The sequence below is a fragment of the Dipteris shenzhenensis genome, chromosome 26, assembly GCF_047967505.1.
Source record: "Dipteris shenzhenensis isolate YYH24624 ecotype China chromosome 26, Dip_SZ_1.0, whole genome shotgun sequence".
NCBI classification, from domain to species: Eukaryota; Viridiplantae; Streptophyta; class Polypodiopsida; order Gleicheniales; family Dipteridaceae; genus Dipteris; species Dipteris shenzhenensis.
In genome coordinates, this window is record NC_141621.1 from 40,003,119 (window position 1) to 40,020,317 (window position 17,199).

At 41.1% G+C, this 17,199-nt stretch overlaps 1 long non-coding RNA gene across 1 annotated transcript; it reads right to left on the bottom strand.

Moving 5' to 3' along the window:
- Positions 1–4,413: 4,413 nt before the first annotated feature.
- On the bottom strand, positions 4,414–9,701 carry LOC147885062 (uncharacterized). The gene is made up of 3 exons (XR_015543589.1): positions 9,596–9,701; positions 9,244–9,423; positions 4,414–5,108 (listed from the first exon to the last, which is right to left on the bottom strand). It is a non-coding gene; the product is annotated as an uncharacterized LOC147885062 (long non-coding RNA).
- Between the last annotated feature and the right edge of the window lie 7,498 nt (positions 9,702–17,199).

Sequence of the window (17,199 nt, forward strand, 5' to 3'; positions counted from 1 at the left end):
CAAGAAGGACCATATGAAAAAGGATTGCTACAAGCTGAAAAGAGAGCAAAAGGATAAGAAAAAGAATGCAAATTGGAGTGCAAATAAGAAGGAAGAGAGTCCAAGGAAAGACAAACAAAAAATGAAGATCGAGAAGATTAAGGCAATCACTGATAATAGTGACAATGACATCCTCTTCATGTCTAGTCTACCTGCAGACTTGCTCACGACTTCAGATAATGCATATTCCCAGAATTGGATTTTAGATTCTGGTGCTTCATTCCATGTTACTCCCCATAGGGAATGGTTCTCCACTTATGACAATGGATAGACAGGTTGTGTGCATCTTGAAAATAACTATGCATGTGACATAGTAGGAGCAGGTGACAAAGTTTTCTTTTGCAAATGGATCTGCATTTGTTTTGAAAAATGTGAGACATGTGCCTAAGTTGACCAAAAGTCTTATTTCATCCAGTCAGCTAGATGTCCTGATTTTCAGAGCACTTTTGGCTTTCAAAGTTGAAAAATTCAAAAGGGCTCTATGGTTTTGGCCAGGGTGCCAAGTGTGGGACTTTGTATCTCTTACATATATAAAGAGTGTTTGATCATGTTGTTGCAAAATAACCGAGCAGCCAAGTACTTGTTTGTGACATTGTAGATTGGGACACATGAGCCAAAATGAAATAAAATTCTTATGCCGTTTGGGTTATGTACCGCATTTGAGTTTTTTTTATTTTGAATTTTGTGAGCACTGTCTCTATGGAAAGCAGACTAAATCAGTCCATAAAAGAAGGAAAAAAAAAGAGCTTGAAAGGCTTGATTTGGTGCATTCAGACGTATGTGGTCCCATGCCTACTAGGCAAGGTTGAATACTATGTGACATTCATTGATGATGCAACTAGAAAAGCGTGGGCTTTCGCTATAGCTCGAAAGAGCTATGTGTTCCAGGTATTTCAAAAATGGTTGGCTTTGACTGAAAATCAGTCAAGTAGAACGCTTAAATGTCTACGGACTAATAATGGTGGAGAGTATATCTCTCATGACTTTCAGCATTTCTGTGATACACGTGGGATTAAGAGGGAGCTCATGTCCCCTTGTACTCCATAGCAGAATCCACTTGCAGAACAGATGAACTGCACCATGTAGGAAAGATTGCAATGTATGTTTTCCAATGCAAGTCTTTCTAGTGGTTTTTGGACTGAGGCAATGAAGAATGCAATGCATGTGATCAATAGATCACCTAGCAGGAGTTTGGATGGTGGTATTCCTGAAGAGACATGGAGTGGCAAGAAGCCCTCTTACTCTCATTTGTGTATATTTGGGTGTGAGGCATATGCACATGTGTCAAAAGAGCTTCAGAAGAAGCTAGATCCTAAGTCTAAGAAATGCATCTTTCTGGGTTATGGTGAAAGTGGAGAGATGGATTATCGTCTCTGGGATCCGGAAGCAAAGAAAATCATACGAAGCCATGATGTGGTCTTCAATGAGAAGATGCATAAGACACCCATGAGGGATGTGGAAATGAGGAGAATCACTTTCCAAGATGTGAATCCATTTGCATATTTTGATAGACAGCAAGTTGTCCATGCACCGACGAATGTGCAAGAAATGGTGCCACTAGGTACTCCCACGAATACACAATCAAGGACAGATAATGAATCATCTATTAGTAACAATGATGAGCCAAATGTGGCTGATATGCAAGCAAGACAGCAAGCTGAAATGCCCTTAAGAAGAACATCTAGAGTGTCTAGACCGCCTGAGAGATTTGTTCCAAGGATAGACTATGTGATGCTTACTGATTGCGGAAAGCCTTCTTGCTATAGAGACTGATGCGCGAGGATCAACGCAAGTGGGAGTATACTATGCAATCAGAGATGAGTTCACTCATAAAGAATAAGACTTGGGACTTGGTTTCTTTGCCACATGGAAAGAAAGTATTTTCACGTAAATGGATCTACTAGATGAAGGTTACACGTGATGATGTGCCTAATTACAAGGCCTGTTTGGTTGCTAAAGGGTTCAAGCAAGAGAAGAGTGTGGACTTTGATGAGATATTCTCTCCGGTTGTAAAGATGACCACACTTAGATGTATACTTAGGCTTGTGGCAATAGAGAATATGGAGCTTATGCAGATGTATGTCAAGACAGTTTTCTTACATAGGGATTTGCATGAGCAAATTTACATGATACAATCGGAAGGCTTTGAAGAAAAGGACAAAGAGCATTTGGCTTGCAAGCTAAAAAAGAGTCTCTATGGTCTTAAGCAAGCCCCTAGAGAATGGTATCACAAGTTTGATGCTTTCATTCGGTCCCAGGGTTTCAGAAGAAGTGAAATTGATCACTGCCTCTATACTAAAAGAGCTCAGGATAATAGCTTGATACTCTTGGCACTTAATGTGGATGATATGTTATTGGCTAGCAAGAACACTTATGAGCTTGATACATTGAAGGCCAAGTTGCATGAGGCCTTTGACATGAAAGATTTGAAACCTGCACGTCATATTCTTGGTATGCGCATCACGCGTGATCGGAGTAGAAAACTCCTTTGACTTTCACAAGAGTATGTTACAAAAGTGTTGCAACGTTTCAATATGGAGGAGGGGAAGACAGTAAGTACTCCATTGCCTCCATACATGAAACTGAGTCAGGCAGATAGTCCCAAATCAGATGAGGAGAGGACCATGATGGCCAAGATTCTTTATGCATCAGCGGTTGGAAGTCTTATGTATGCTATGATAGCTACTAGACCGGACATTGCATTTGCAGTGAGAGTTGTTAGCCGATATATGGCTAATCAAAAAAAGAGGCATTGAGAGGCAGTTAAGTGCATCATGAGGTACATGAAGGGTACCAAGGAGATGTGTATCTACTTTGACAGAGGAGAGATGCGTATATTTGGATACACGGATTTCCACTATGCAAGGCATGTAGATAGCAGGAGATCCACTTCTAGTTATGTGTTCACTTTTGCAAGTGATATAGTATCGTGGATGTCTCGTGCACAGAAGTACATTGCTTTATCTACCACAGAGATCAAGTATGTTGCAACCACAGAGAGTTGCAAGGAGGCTATATGGCTTGATCGGCTAGTGAGAGATTTGGGGATTCATACAAGTGTATCGACATTGCATAGTGATTCCATGAGTACTATTCAACTAGCACAGAATCCACTCTTTCATGCAAAGACCAAACACATTGAGGTCCTGTACCATTTTATCAGAGGTACTTGAGGACAAGCGCATAGAGCTTGTTAAGGTTCATACAGATGATAACCCTGCAGATATGTTGACAAAGAGTCTACCTAGTCAGCGGTTTGAGCATTGTCGTGTATTGATGAGCATTGGATAGTATGCTCATTGGTTGTTTTCCCTTAAAGACACATTGATCTTTAAGCGGGAGGTTGTGGGAGTTAAAGGCCACTATACCTTAACCCCGGTTATGTACAATACTCAAACACATAAATATATGAATGAAATAAAAGATTAGGGTATTCTGCACCCACCAAAACTTCTCTCAAGCTCCCTCTCACCTTCCATTGTGTTCTCACAGGGAAGATAGTATGGGTAGATGAAAAGATGAGATGATACAAGTATATGATAGATGGATGGTGAATCATGAGATGGTCATCAGTAGATGGTAGATATATGGATAAGGTAGATGGTATGAGAGGTGGGAGAGTAGACGGGTAGATGGTATGGGAGAGGGAGATGATAGATGGATGGATAGATAGGAAGCTTTAGGGGAGAGATGGATATGATAGATGGTAGATAGAGATGGAGTAGATGGTATGGGGAGATGTCCAAATAGATGGTATGGAAAAGGAGAGATGGTGGATAGCATCGATGGGTAGATGGACAAATGGTAGATGCATGGATATAGATGGATAGATCTTATGGGAGAGGGGAGATGGTAGATGGATGGATAGGATGGATGGTAGATGTCTCGATAGATAATGGATACATGATCAATGGTAGGGAAGATGTGGCATTGTATTGTAGAGGCAATGTGGGTGGGGGATATAGTATGTGATGGTAGATGGTACAGGCGAGGAGAGGGGTTGAGATATCATACAAGCATACATACATATTTATCTACAGTATATGTTATAGATGTGTACATTTTCAAGATCCCCACAACATTTTAAGGGTCGACACCCACTTAACCATTTTTTTTTGGCACCACGTGTTGTCCCATCAACTCAACACCACACCAGCTGCCACACGTCGATCAATAGTGCATTGCCATGCATGCCCTTGGAGATTCCTTCGTTCTCACTTTAGGGGTAGGGGGAACCAGAAAGGAGTTGGCAAATGGCGAGGAAACTAGCAAGCAAATAGTATCTTTGAGTGCTATTATTGTTATGGCAAAAATCTAGCAAACAATATCCTTGAGTGCTACATTTATTAGGTATATTGCATATATATCCCCCTTCTTTGGAATCATTGCCAGGTTCATCTATGCATAGCCAGATTTCATCCACACACAGGTTTCACCACATCCTCCTGAATTCGCATCCGGGGTTGATGCTTTGCACAGGCAACAAGTCCAGCAGTTTGAAAAGCAACTATTACACCAGTGGTTTGAACTAGCCCAAGCAGGGGTTGATGCTTTGCACAGGCAACAAGTCCAATAGTTTGAAAAGCAACACTTACACCAGTGGTTTGAACAAGCCCAAGCAGGGGTTCCCATTCCCCGTCCAGCACAACCGCAGCAACAGTAGGCTCTTCATCAGCAGCAGCAAACATCCAATGCTCCTCCACTTAAGCAGCTTCTTAATCAAGCTCCATCACGTGACTTTAATTTCAATGCATTACAACAGCAATTATTTCCCCTCAACAACATCAACATCAACATCAACAGCAGCAACCACATTTTCCTATTCCAGCTCCTGGATCCATTTTGAGGCTTCAGCAGCAGTAGCTTCAGCTGCATCACATGTTTTACTGGAGCAGGGGCGAAGGTATGCTGGATATGGCATGGCCAAATTTCATCCACACAGGGATTTCTCCACATCCGCCTGTATTTGCACCTGGGGTTGATGCTTTGCACAGGCAACAAGACCAGTAGTCTGAAAAGCAACAATTACAGCAGTGGTTTGAACTAGCCAAGGCAGGGGTTCCCATTCCCTGTCCAGCACAACCCCAACAACAGCACATCTTATCTCAGGTTCTTCATCAGCAGCAAACATCAAGTGCTTCTCCACTTGAGCAGCTGCTTAATCAAGCTCTGTCACGTCAATGCATTACAACAGCAATTATTAGCTACACATCCATCCCCTAAACAACAACATCAACATCGACAACAGCAACCACACTTTCCGATTCCAGCTCCTGGGTTCGTTTTGAGGCTTCAGCAGTAGCAGTAGTCACATGTTTTACTGGAGCAGTTGCTAAAGCAACAGCAACACTTTCCAGCATTTGACCAAATTCACATGCCGCCGCCTCTTGCAAGCCAAGACTACTCTAGAAAGATGCAGGAAAGCTCAAGGGTTGACTTGGAGCAGCTACTCCATGCAAAGCATGCATACAAGGTTTCACTTGAACAACAGAGGCAACAAGCTGAACAGCAGCAAGCTCGGCAGCATGCTCATCCAGTTCAACAACAGCAGTCAAACTTTGATGAACATTGTATATTTGGGGTGTGGGAGGTGGACGAGTTTGGCAATTTGTACAAACCCAAGCCTTGACTCCTATGCGCACTCATGAAACATTTCATCAGCAGCAGCAGCTACACCATTAGTCAAGCAGCTAGAGATGGCAGGGTTGCATGTGAGTAATCACGTTCAATCCAAAGCAGATAGAAGGACATCTATCAATTTATACGAACCCAAGCCTTGACTCCTATGCGCACTCATGAAACATTTCATCAGCAGCAGCAGCTACACCATTAGTCAAGCAGCTAGAGATGGCAGGGTTGCATGTGAGTAATCACGTTCAATCCAAAGCAGATAGAAGGACATCTATGAATTTGCTGACAAAGTGCGGATCGTACTTAGCCTAGTGCACACAAGATCAACGGAAGAACTAAGGAGGATCAAAGCATACTAAATAAGACATGAGAGGGAGATAGCAAATCTATATCTCTTGCAATGTGTTCTCAACAATACATGATAGGCCTCTTATATAGAGAGTGCCCTTTAAATAATCAATCCTCTCATCCACATCTCTCCTTGTGGATATCCTCAATCCACATCTCCACATCATGTAGTCCACATCCTAGGGTGGCTACTTTAATTCTTTCCTTGGCACATACCTTAGCCTTTAATCTATGGCACCATATCTCAACACCTCCCCTCGGTGCCATGATCCTTTGGCTACTGCAAGGTGGTCAGATGGTCAGATGTGAGTTACAAATCCATCACCTCCCCTTAGTGCATGCATTGCTACTTAAGGTGGTCAAGTGTGGGTATTACAAGATCAAATCCTCCCCTAGGTGCTTACATGGCTACTCTCAGGTGGTCGGGTTTGATTTCCAAACATATGGGCTGAAGGTGGCAAGGTTTTCGCTTCTCAATACATGTTGTCGATGTCGTTGTCTTCTTTGCTTGACATAGCTTGAAGCATGATGCTCTGTTCTACCATGTGCCTTGATGCTTTATGTGTGGATGCCATGTTTCGGGCTACGGTCATCTCATACACTTGTGCTTTTGGCATGCTTTTTGCATTCATGAGTCACTTTTCCATTTGTTGCGAAGGTCTTACCAATTGATTTCTTTTAATATTGGCAGTGTCTAATTGCTAACAATGATTTTGATCTAACAGGCGCGTAGAGCTCAAAAAGACGATCACTTTTCCTTTTTGGAGCGTGTGTAAATTTCTCTTGGATTGGAAGTTATGGCTTGTCGAAGTTCTTATGAAGAAGAGGCATTTTGATGATGTGGCATATGGATTCATATGCTGCACTCCAAACTGTGCTTCCTATGTGCTTAATTGGCACTATGCCACATGGCAATTTCTTAACTCAACTGAATTAACCCATCGTAAAACAAACCTAACAATGGTCACATCATATCTTGACACGTGTCATGGATGACGTGGCAAATGAGGGTGAGGTAACTCAACCCAAGGTCATGTTGACTAGCTTATCTGCCATGTGTCAATCCATTGACCACTGACCAAATCCAGCATGATTTATCTAACCAACCCTATCTACCATGTGTCAACTCAACCTTTGAAAGAACCTTTGTTTGCAGCAGGGACGCAACGACGAATGCGTAGACGTCACAGGACACAGGCGATGGTGCGACGAGCTTTGGAGGCGAGCGTGTTGGAGATTTGAAGGACTCACAATCCCGTTCAACAAGCTACATTCAAGGCAGGCTGGCGATGGCGGAAGCTGTAGAAGCGCCTCTGCCGCTGAGTGGTTCGCACGCGTAGAAGTTAAGGAGTCTGCTGGCTACAGTCTGGGTAGCCTATGCAGAGTAGTCATTGGAGCCTTGTAGAAGGCTTTGTTGGAGATGCCGATTGGAAGGCTAGTTGCAGAGAACCTGCGCTGGAGGTCGCTTGCATGGAAGCTTGGAGCGACGAAGAGCGGTTGGAGGCGCAGAATGGAGGGCGTCATGAATAGTGGCTGCTTTCCCATGGAGCTATCGGTATTTTAGGGGTAGAAGCTGATGGGCAGAGCTTGGTCGTAGAGAGAATAGGCGTCGCTGGAGATGGAGGCAGATGGTACGCTCTGAGGCTTCTAGTTGGCGATGTTGTCTGTGTACGTGTAGGGAGCCACTCGGAGCTGTTGGTCAATCCTTTGCTATATTGTTGGAGATGCCGATTGGAGGGCTGGTTGCAAAGACCCTACGCTAGAGGTCGCTTGCATGGAAGCTTGAAGCGACGAAGAGCGGTTGGAGGCGCAGAATGGAGGGCGTCGTGAATAGCGGCTGCTTTCCCATGGAGCTGTCGGCATTGCAGGGGTAGGAGCTGCTGGGCAAAGCTTGGTCGTAGAGAGAATAGGCGTCGCTGGAGATGGAGGCAGCTGGTACGCTCTGAGGCTTCTAGTTAGCGATGTTATCTGTGTGCGTGTAGGGAGTCAAATGGCACACTTTGTTGCTTGCAAAAGAAGTGCACAGACTCCGGACATCGCCAAGCTTTTCATACAACACATCTTCCGACACCATGGATTGCCCAAGAATATCGTATCCAACAGAGATCCTAAGTTTACCAGCCACTTTTGGATTTCATTGTTCGAATCTTTGGGTACAACTCTACTGTTCAGTTCAGCCTACCACCCAGAATCAGATGGACAGACTAAAAGAGTCAACTAAGTTCTGTAAGAAATGCTCCGACATTATATTCAGCCACGCCTAGCAGCTTGGGAAGAGTATCTACTACTCCTTGAGTTTGCTTATAATAACTCTTTCCACAGTGCCATCAACATGACTCCATTCCAAGCAGCTTATGGACACACTCCGATTGTACCAACGAATTTTGTACTTCAACATCGAGTGGCCCTAGCTGATCAACTCGTTCAAGAAATGCAAGACATTCTACTCTAAGTCAGGGATCAAGTAAGGGATCATATGTGAAAAGCGCAAGAGCGGTATCAACGGTCTGCCAACAAACATAGACGTCACCTGAAATTTGAAACTGGTGACATGGTGCTATTATTTATAGCCCCACATTGCTACAAGACGGTTAAGTAAATGTTTCCTAAGTTGTGACCAAGATACTATGAACCTTTCCGGATCGTCAAGAAAATTTGCTTTAAGTTACAAATTGGAATTACCACCATCATGGAGTAAAATCCATCTGACATTTCATATTTCTTGGCTAAAGACGTACATTCCACGCGATGAAGGGGTTCCTCCTGCAGGCTGTGAATGCAATTTTACGCGCAATTATATTTTGAACCGGAATACTTTGCAAGGTCATACCGAATGGCTGGTAAGCTTTAACATTTCACAGGGGCATTGCTGAATCATTCATCACACAGGCGGAGGTATACTATCTTCATCGAATACTCTCACTCTCTCTCACACATTCACACACACAATCATCCATAAACTACCCATCACTAAGCCCTTGGCCGATAAAGCAGAAATAGTCATGAACGAGAGACAGAGAGAGAGAGAGAGAGAGGGGGAAGAGGGAGTCCGTGTTCAAGCAGAAATAGTCATGAACGAGAGAGAGAGAGAGCGCCCGGGTGGAAAGAGGTAGTCTGTGTTACCATGAGAAGGCGTATATCTCCAAAGCTTGAGAGTCTGTGTTACCAAGGGAAGGAGTATATCTCCAAAGCTTTAGGAAGGCGTATGCAAGAGAGGGGGCTTACCTAGTTATTTATCGCCGAGCTCCACACATCATGCCTTCTCTAACGGGCAGAGCCGTATGGGTTTGACTGTAGAAATGTTTCTTGAGCGCGCGCTGAGAAGCAAGGCCTCTTTAGTTAAATCTCCAAAGCTTTAGGAAGGCGTAAGCAAGAGACTTAGCTATCGCCCAGCTCCACATATGCCTGAGAATGACCGCTCTTTAACGGGCAGGGCCGTATGGATTTGACTGTAGAAATGTAGAAAGGAGTATGCAAGAGAGCCCAGCTGCATACATGCCTAGGGTTTGATTGTAGAAAATGTTTCTTCTCGCGACAAAGAGAAAGAGAGAGAGAGAGAGAGAGAGTGAGAGTGAACCTTTCAAGCGAGAGCCAACAAAGAGGAGAAGAGCCGCCAACAACGCAAACGTTAACGAAGAAGAAGAATCCTAGTACTTTACAGCTTCTTCTTAGATTTACAGTTGCAGCGTCTGGAAGTAAACTAAAACAAGTTTCTCCCTTATATAAGCTAAATTAATTGCTTTATAACGGCCACCTAAGCACATCGTGCCACACAAGCAAGGGTGTTTAGAGGTGGTTCCTACGGTTCACTCAGATGGCTGAGGACCAAGGTCTTCTACGTTCCCACGTCCAGCCCCGATTTTCTAGTTGTCAAATCCTAGCATTGCAGGTGCTCCTTTGGAGGTGGAAATTTTTCGTCTCCACCTGAGCAATACAGGGCTACATCCTTTTTGAGAAAGAGATGACCATTTACAGCCGCTAATGTCCAAAAATTGTTCCAAGACGTAACATATTTGGGTCCGTTCGAAAAATTGCCACATCCTCGTTTTTAGTACAAAAATTTGGCACAATTTTCAAATGGCCATAACTTTTGATCCTTAAGGAATTTTGCAATGGTCTAAAGAGTGAAAAAGATAACAAATCATTGCCTACGGATTGATCACACCATATTTACATTCTAAATTTTCCACAATTTAAAGTCATCAAGCATCATCATTGGAACAACCTCCTAATCCACTATAGCACCTTCAAACTTAGAATAAAGTAAAAATTCTTGTGTACCATTTTATGCATCAACATGTAGTCTAGCGCAAAGAGGAGATCCAAATGCATCAATTTGCACTAGCTCAATATACTTGCAACTCATCACATCAGAGATTTGTGACACGTGGTCTCTATTGGATTCAGGATAGTTGCATACTTTTTACTATTTCATATGCCCTTGGTTCTTTGAGCACACATACATCAACCTTATATAGCCTCTTGGCTACTCTTGACACATTGTTTTCCTCATTTTACTATAGGCTTCATTTCTCGTGTATATAGTTCTTCCACCATGATTTGGTTCACACATTTCCTAAGTACTCCTCTTGCATCCACATGGTTGGCTCATGCTTACAAAAAACTCCTTTTTGAGAGGTAGTATAAAAGCATTATACATCAATAGGCTCAACATAAACCCCCACAATAGTAGCTCATAGCATAAGCCCCATAGTAGCAACTCACACATAGTGTTCTCATGGGTAGACAATTTGGATGGTACATGCGTAAGCCTCTAGCATAGACCACTAGACAACCTCTAGCAATGATGATATAATAGTCTTGAACTATGGATGAGGTCCGTGAGTGGAAGAAGAACTGACTTCAACCTTTTGCTGTTGCCAAAGGGTGTGTACCAATATACAATTGTGATTCTCACCTTTTAAGGTCTCAACAGAATAAAACAGATGCATCATATGCTAACATAGATCAGACTCCACTTTTCGATCATGCACATTTGTAGGTAATCGCACTACACAAGTCAATTTCATCAACAATAACATAAATTATTCTAACGGCATACATCCATCACATCCATGCATGGATTTGACTCACCTCATAAGGTCTCAAGAGAATAAAACAGATGCATTATATGCTAACATAGATCAAATTCCACTTTTTGATCATGCACATTTGTAGGTAATTCCCTTGCACAAGTCAATTTGCATAAACTTATTCTAGTGGTGTACATCCATCACATGTATGCATGGATTTGACTCCATCTACTATCATCTTAGATGCTGCAGACACACGACAAGAGTTCAACTGTTGTGACAATGCAGATTCATAGGTAAGTACTTAGTGTAATACTCCCACATCTCCAATAGCATGCAGAGCCACATGCCTTAGTGCATCTAGCCCCTTAGGTGATTTGATGCCAACTTTCATCACACTGATGCTTCCACCTCTTACATGGAGCATATCATGTTCTTGGGCATAGTTTCCATCACTAATTCAAATTAGCAAATCTCCTCGGGACAATATAGTATTGGCTCAGCCATGCTGCATTTCATTACGCTTGGATTTCATTATCACCACTACCTCAGATTAACAGATAAATCCTTAGCATGAGGACATTGATACATCAATGTCATCCTACCCTAGTGTAATGGACATTATCAAGTTTTGTCCATAGAAGTGTACCTTAGATAGTATTATCAATTCTTTTGGGTTAGTGACACCATTGTTTGCTTACAAAACACTTCTTTTTGAGAGGTATATAAAAGTATCATAGATCGATACGCTCGACACAATAATAGCTCACAGCATAAGGCCCATAGTAGCAACTCACACATAGTTTTCTCATGGGTAAACAATCTAGATGGTACATGGGCAAGCCTCTAGCATAGAGCACTAAACAATCTCCAGCAATCTAAATATCACGTTGATGACATAATAGTCATGAACTACAAATGAGATCCATAAGTGGAAGGAGAACCTACTTCAACCTTTTTTTGCCAAAGGGTATGTACCAGTATACAAGTGTGATTCTCACCTTATAAGGTCTCAATAGAACAAAATAGATGCATCATATGACTCCAGTTTTTGATCATGCACATTTGTAGGCAATTCCACTACACAAGCCAAATTCATCGATAGTAGCCTAAAATTATTCTAGTGGCATATATCCATCACATTCACACCTGGATTTGACTCACCTCATAAGGTTTCAAGATAAATAAACGGATGCATCGTATGCTAACATAGATCAGACTTATTGGATCATGCACATTTGTAGGTAATCCCATTGCACAAATCAATTTCATCAATAGCAGCATATAATTATTCTAGTTGCATACATAACATGTATGCATAGATTTGACTCTCATTTGACTCCAACTACTATTATCTTACATGCTGCAGATACACAATAGGAGCTCAATTGCTATGACCATGCAAATTCATAGGTAAGTACTCCATATAAGACTCCCGCATCTCCAATAGCATGCATAGATACATGCCTTAGTGCATCTAGCTCCTCAGGTGATCTGATGCTAGCATTCATCACACTGATTATTTCACCTCTGACATGGAGCATATCATGTCTTAGACATAGTTTCCATCACTAGATTAGATCAGCAAATCAATCTTTGGAACAATATAGCATTGGCTCAGCTATGCTGAATTTCATTACACTTGGATTCCATTATCACCACTACCTCAGATTAATAGATGATTCCTTAGCATGAGGACATTTATGCATCAGTATCATCCTATCCTAGTGTAATGGACATTATCACGTTTTGTACATAGAGCCTCTTGGGGAAGCTTAGTGTTCTAGCTTGCCGCTATGGCTATAGTGTACAATCCATACTTTATGTAGATTAGTGGTTGGATCCCTGATTTCATATCTATCACAACAACAACATTCAACATCCCATATGCCTTGGGTATAATCTATGCATTTTCAACTATATTTTAGGCTTTAGGCCTTCTACTATCAACTCCACTATGAGCCTATGACATATCAAAGATCCTATGATGCCGATAGACGTTTAGCCATGTAATAATAACTTCTTTAGTTCATGATAGGTAAGCATATAGGTTTGACAGGTTCCCAAACCTTGTCAATTTTTAAGGACTCTTTAGTAAATCATATTACCATACTTGAACATTTGGCCCTAATATTTATGCAGCCCTTGGATCACTCTATCCACATTGACTATGCAATCTTCTATGACCCCCATAATCGCATATTGTTTAATACCTTCGATAGTGTTATCATGTCTTTTGGGTTGGTGACACCATTGTTTGCTTAAAAACACTCCTTTTGGAGAGGTGGTATAAAAAATTTATAGATTGATAGGCTCAACATAACCCCCATAGTAGTAGCTCAAAGCACAAGCCCAATAGTAGTAGCTCACACCTAGTGTTCTCATGGGTTGACAATATGGATGGTAGATGGGTAAGCCTCTAGCATAGAGCACTAGACAACCTCTAGCAATCCAAATATCACATTCATGATATAATAGTCATGAACTACAGATGAGATCCATGAGTGCAAGGAGAACCTACTTCAGCCTTTAGTTGCCAAAGTGTATGTACCAGTATACAATTGTGATTCTCACCTCATAAGGTCTTCAGAGAATAAAACAGATGCATCATATGCTAACATAGATCAGACTCCACTTTTTGATCATGCACATTTGTAGGTAATCCCATTGCACAAGTCAATTTCATCAATAGCAACATAAACTTATTCTGGGTGCAATACATCCATCACATGTATACGTGGATTTGACTCCATCTACTATTATCTTAGATGCTACAGATACACAACAGGAGTTGAATTGTTGTGACCATGTAGATTCATAGAGGCAAGTGCTTAGTATAGGACTCCCACATCTCCAATAACATGCACAGATACATGCCTTAATGCATCTAGCTCCTCAGTGGATTTGATGCCAACATTCGTCACATCACTGATGCTTTCACCCCTAACATGGAGCATATCATGTTCTTGGACATAGTTTCCATAATTAGTTTAGATTAGCAAATCAATCTTCAGGACAATGTAGCATTCAATTATGCTGCATTTCATTACACTTGGAATCCAGTATCATCACTACCTGACATTAACATATAATTCCTTAGCATGACATTTACGCAACAGTGTCATCTACCTTAGTCCAATGGACATTGTCAAGTTTTGTCTATAGAGCCTCTTGGGGAAGCTTAGTGTTCTAGCATGCATTTATGGCTATAGAGTCCAATCCATACTTTATGTAGATTAATGGTTGGACCAACGATTTTATATCCATACCAACAATAGAATTTGGCACCTCATATGCCTTGGGTATAATCGATGCATTTTCAATTATATTTTAGGCTTTATTCCTTCTACTATCAACTCCACTATGAGCCTATGACATATGAAACATCCTATGCCAATGGATGTTTAGCCATACAACTGTAACTTCTTTAGCTCATGATAGTTAAGCATATAGTTTTGACAAGTTCCTAAACCTTGCCAATTTTTAGGGACTCTTTAGAAAATCATAGTACCCTACTTGCACCTTTGGTCCCAACATATATGCAACCCTTGTATCACTCTATCCACATTGACTATACAATCTTCTATGACCCCCCGCATAATCTCATAATGATTACTCAGTGTACCTTAAATAGTGTTATCACTTCTTTTGCATTAATGCACCATTCTTTGTCACAACCTACCAAATTGCATCCTACTGACCAACTTGACATTTAGATTCATTGACTATGTAATATTCTATGTCCCCACATCATAGATCATACATATTACTCTATTGTAGCATGCTTTAAATGTCATCACTCTACACCATTATTTGTCAGAATCAACCAAATTGCATCTTATTGTGACTAGATTTACATCTAGATTCTTTGATGGAGTAGATTCATACTCTATAGAGACTTATGAATTTGACTTCTTGTGCATCTTCTACTCATACACGTAGTTCTTCATGTAGTCATGGATTGATCAACTAGGCTTTGATCTAGCTGGACTTCATTCTTTTGGGCATTCTTCCCCCATTCCTTTGGCCTATACAACTTAAGAGGAGAAAATGCAGTTTATGTATGTGAACTACTAAGTTGTACTCTCTGAACAAACTTCTACTACATAGTCACTGTGCTCATACATGCACATATTGCTACAATTTTTGCAATATTTCTTTTTTTGTTTCGGTCGCTAATCATATGCACCAAACAAAGTCCAAAAAAAGATCTTGTAATGCACCCTCTACTTACCTAGTGCAATTTAAGAGGGAGTGTTAAGGGTGGTGTGCATTGCACCATATCATTAGGTCATAGGGTCGACAAACCCTAACCTTAACCCTAAGGGGTTCACTTATATGTTCATGTTTATGATTAATACAACATAGTGTATGGCCATCTTGTGCACTCCACTCTCTCTCCCATATCCTCCAATAGTGCAATTTAAGTGAGGCTGTTAAGCATGGTGCAAATTGCACTATACCATAAGGGCATAGGGTCAAACCCTACTAACCCTAAGGGGTTCATGTATATATTCATGTTTGTGATTAATACAACATAGTGTATGGTTAGCTATCTTGTGCACTGCACTCTATCCCCCCCATCCTCCTCCAACAATTTGTGCTCTATTTTGGAAATGGCAAGATGGTAAAATAAAAATATTCATGGTATATTCCTACCCCATGATGTAACTTCTTGAGATGGCATTAGCCTGTGTTGATTGTAGTTTTACATAGGGGTGGTGGTCCTACACTCAAAATTCCATAGAAGTCTCACCTATGTTGATTGCAATTTTATATAGCAGTTGTGGTCCTTCACCCAAAAATCTAAAGAAGACCCTTGATATCTCATGCAAGAGAAACAAAAGGATGAATTCAGTACATTTTGTGTGAACTACTGAAAATGAAAGCAGCCCTCCTCAATAGAAGATATGGTAGCAGGCTATTAGATGGATAGTGGTATTGTAACAAATGGGATATAGTAGAAGACTATAGAATGGATGGTGACATTGTAGCATATAGGATCTATTGTGTAGACATTGTTTTTATGGAAGGGTATTAATGTGAATATCATTAGTTCTTACTTTGACACATAGTTTGGTTGCCATAAATCATTCAAGGATGAAATTTCGCATGAGGGTGAGGCAATTTTTCAAAAAAAGGTAGAAAGCCACCTAAGTAAAAAAAGAGTAGTGGAAGTGGAGGAAGTTGAAAGGATGATAATTATGCATCAGAGGGCTAGATTGGATTACGTGGGAAAAATTAAAGCAATGAAGATGAAGAGGATGAGGAACATGTTGCTAAAAGGTGCACAAAGATGGAATGGGATAAGATGTTGCGAATTCTCCCTATTATAATATGGAAAGGACACATTAAGTAAGCAACTTTTAGAGGTGCACAATGAAACTAAAACATACACTTCAAAATGTGTCGAAAATGTGCCTTGCCTCGACCCTTTCTTTGATTTTGATAGTAGACATTGCAATATCCATCTTCATTGAGAAGTATTAGAAATCCATGTGGGATCCCATTGACAATGTTAGAAAGGAGCTTACCTTTGAGGAGGGGTAGTCAATGACAAAAGATCAAAATAGCATGTACCTTATGGGGCTTGCCTTTGCAAGCCTTCCTCCTCTCCATTATCTTGTTAGCCTCCTCGTATGAGTCATGCTTCTTGATATTGAGGGATTGGGATCCCCAACTTATTCCTTCTCATCTTTCTTGTAGCTTTCCCAAACTTGCTCCTTGTCCTCTTTCTTGGAGCCTACCCCTACAACTTTTTCCTCTCAAAAGTTCGTGTTCAACTTTTGCCTCTCAAAGTTCATGCTCTTCACAATGTCTCACACTTCAAAAGTAGGTATTGGAAATCAATTTTCTTGGTACTATGGTTGAGGGGGGTTACACTCTTAGGGGTAATGAGAGGATTACTTACATTGATGGGGTTGCAATCCTTGAGTGTTAGGGGTTAAGTAGGCACCTATAGTTAACTCTAGTCCTAAACAATAACCATGGATGTTTTTATCGAAGCTATGCTTATATATTAATATAAAATCTTGGAGAAAGTTTATCAAGCTCATTTTTTTAGTTTCACAATACTGGTAGAATGTCATACTGTTTTATATATTTTCTTTTGAACTTTGAAGAAATTAGTGTAAATATTGGCGAAACT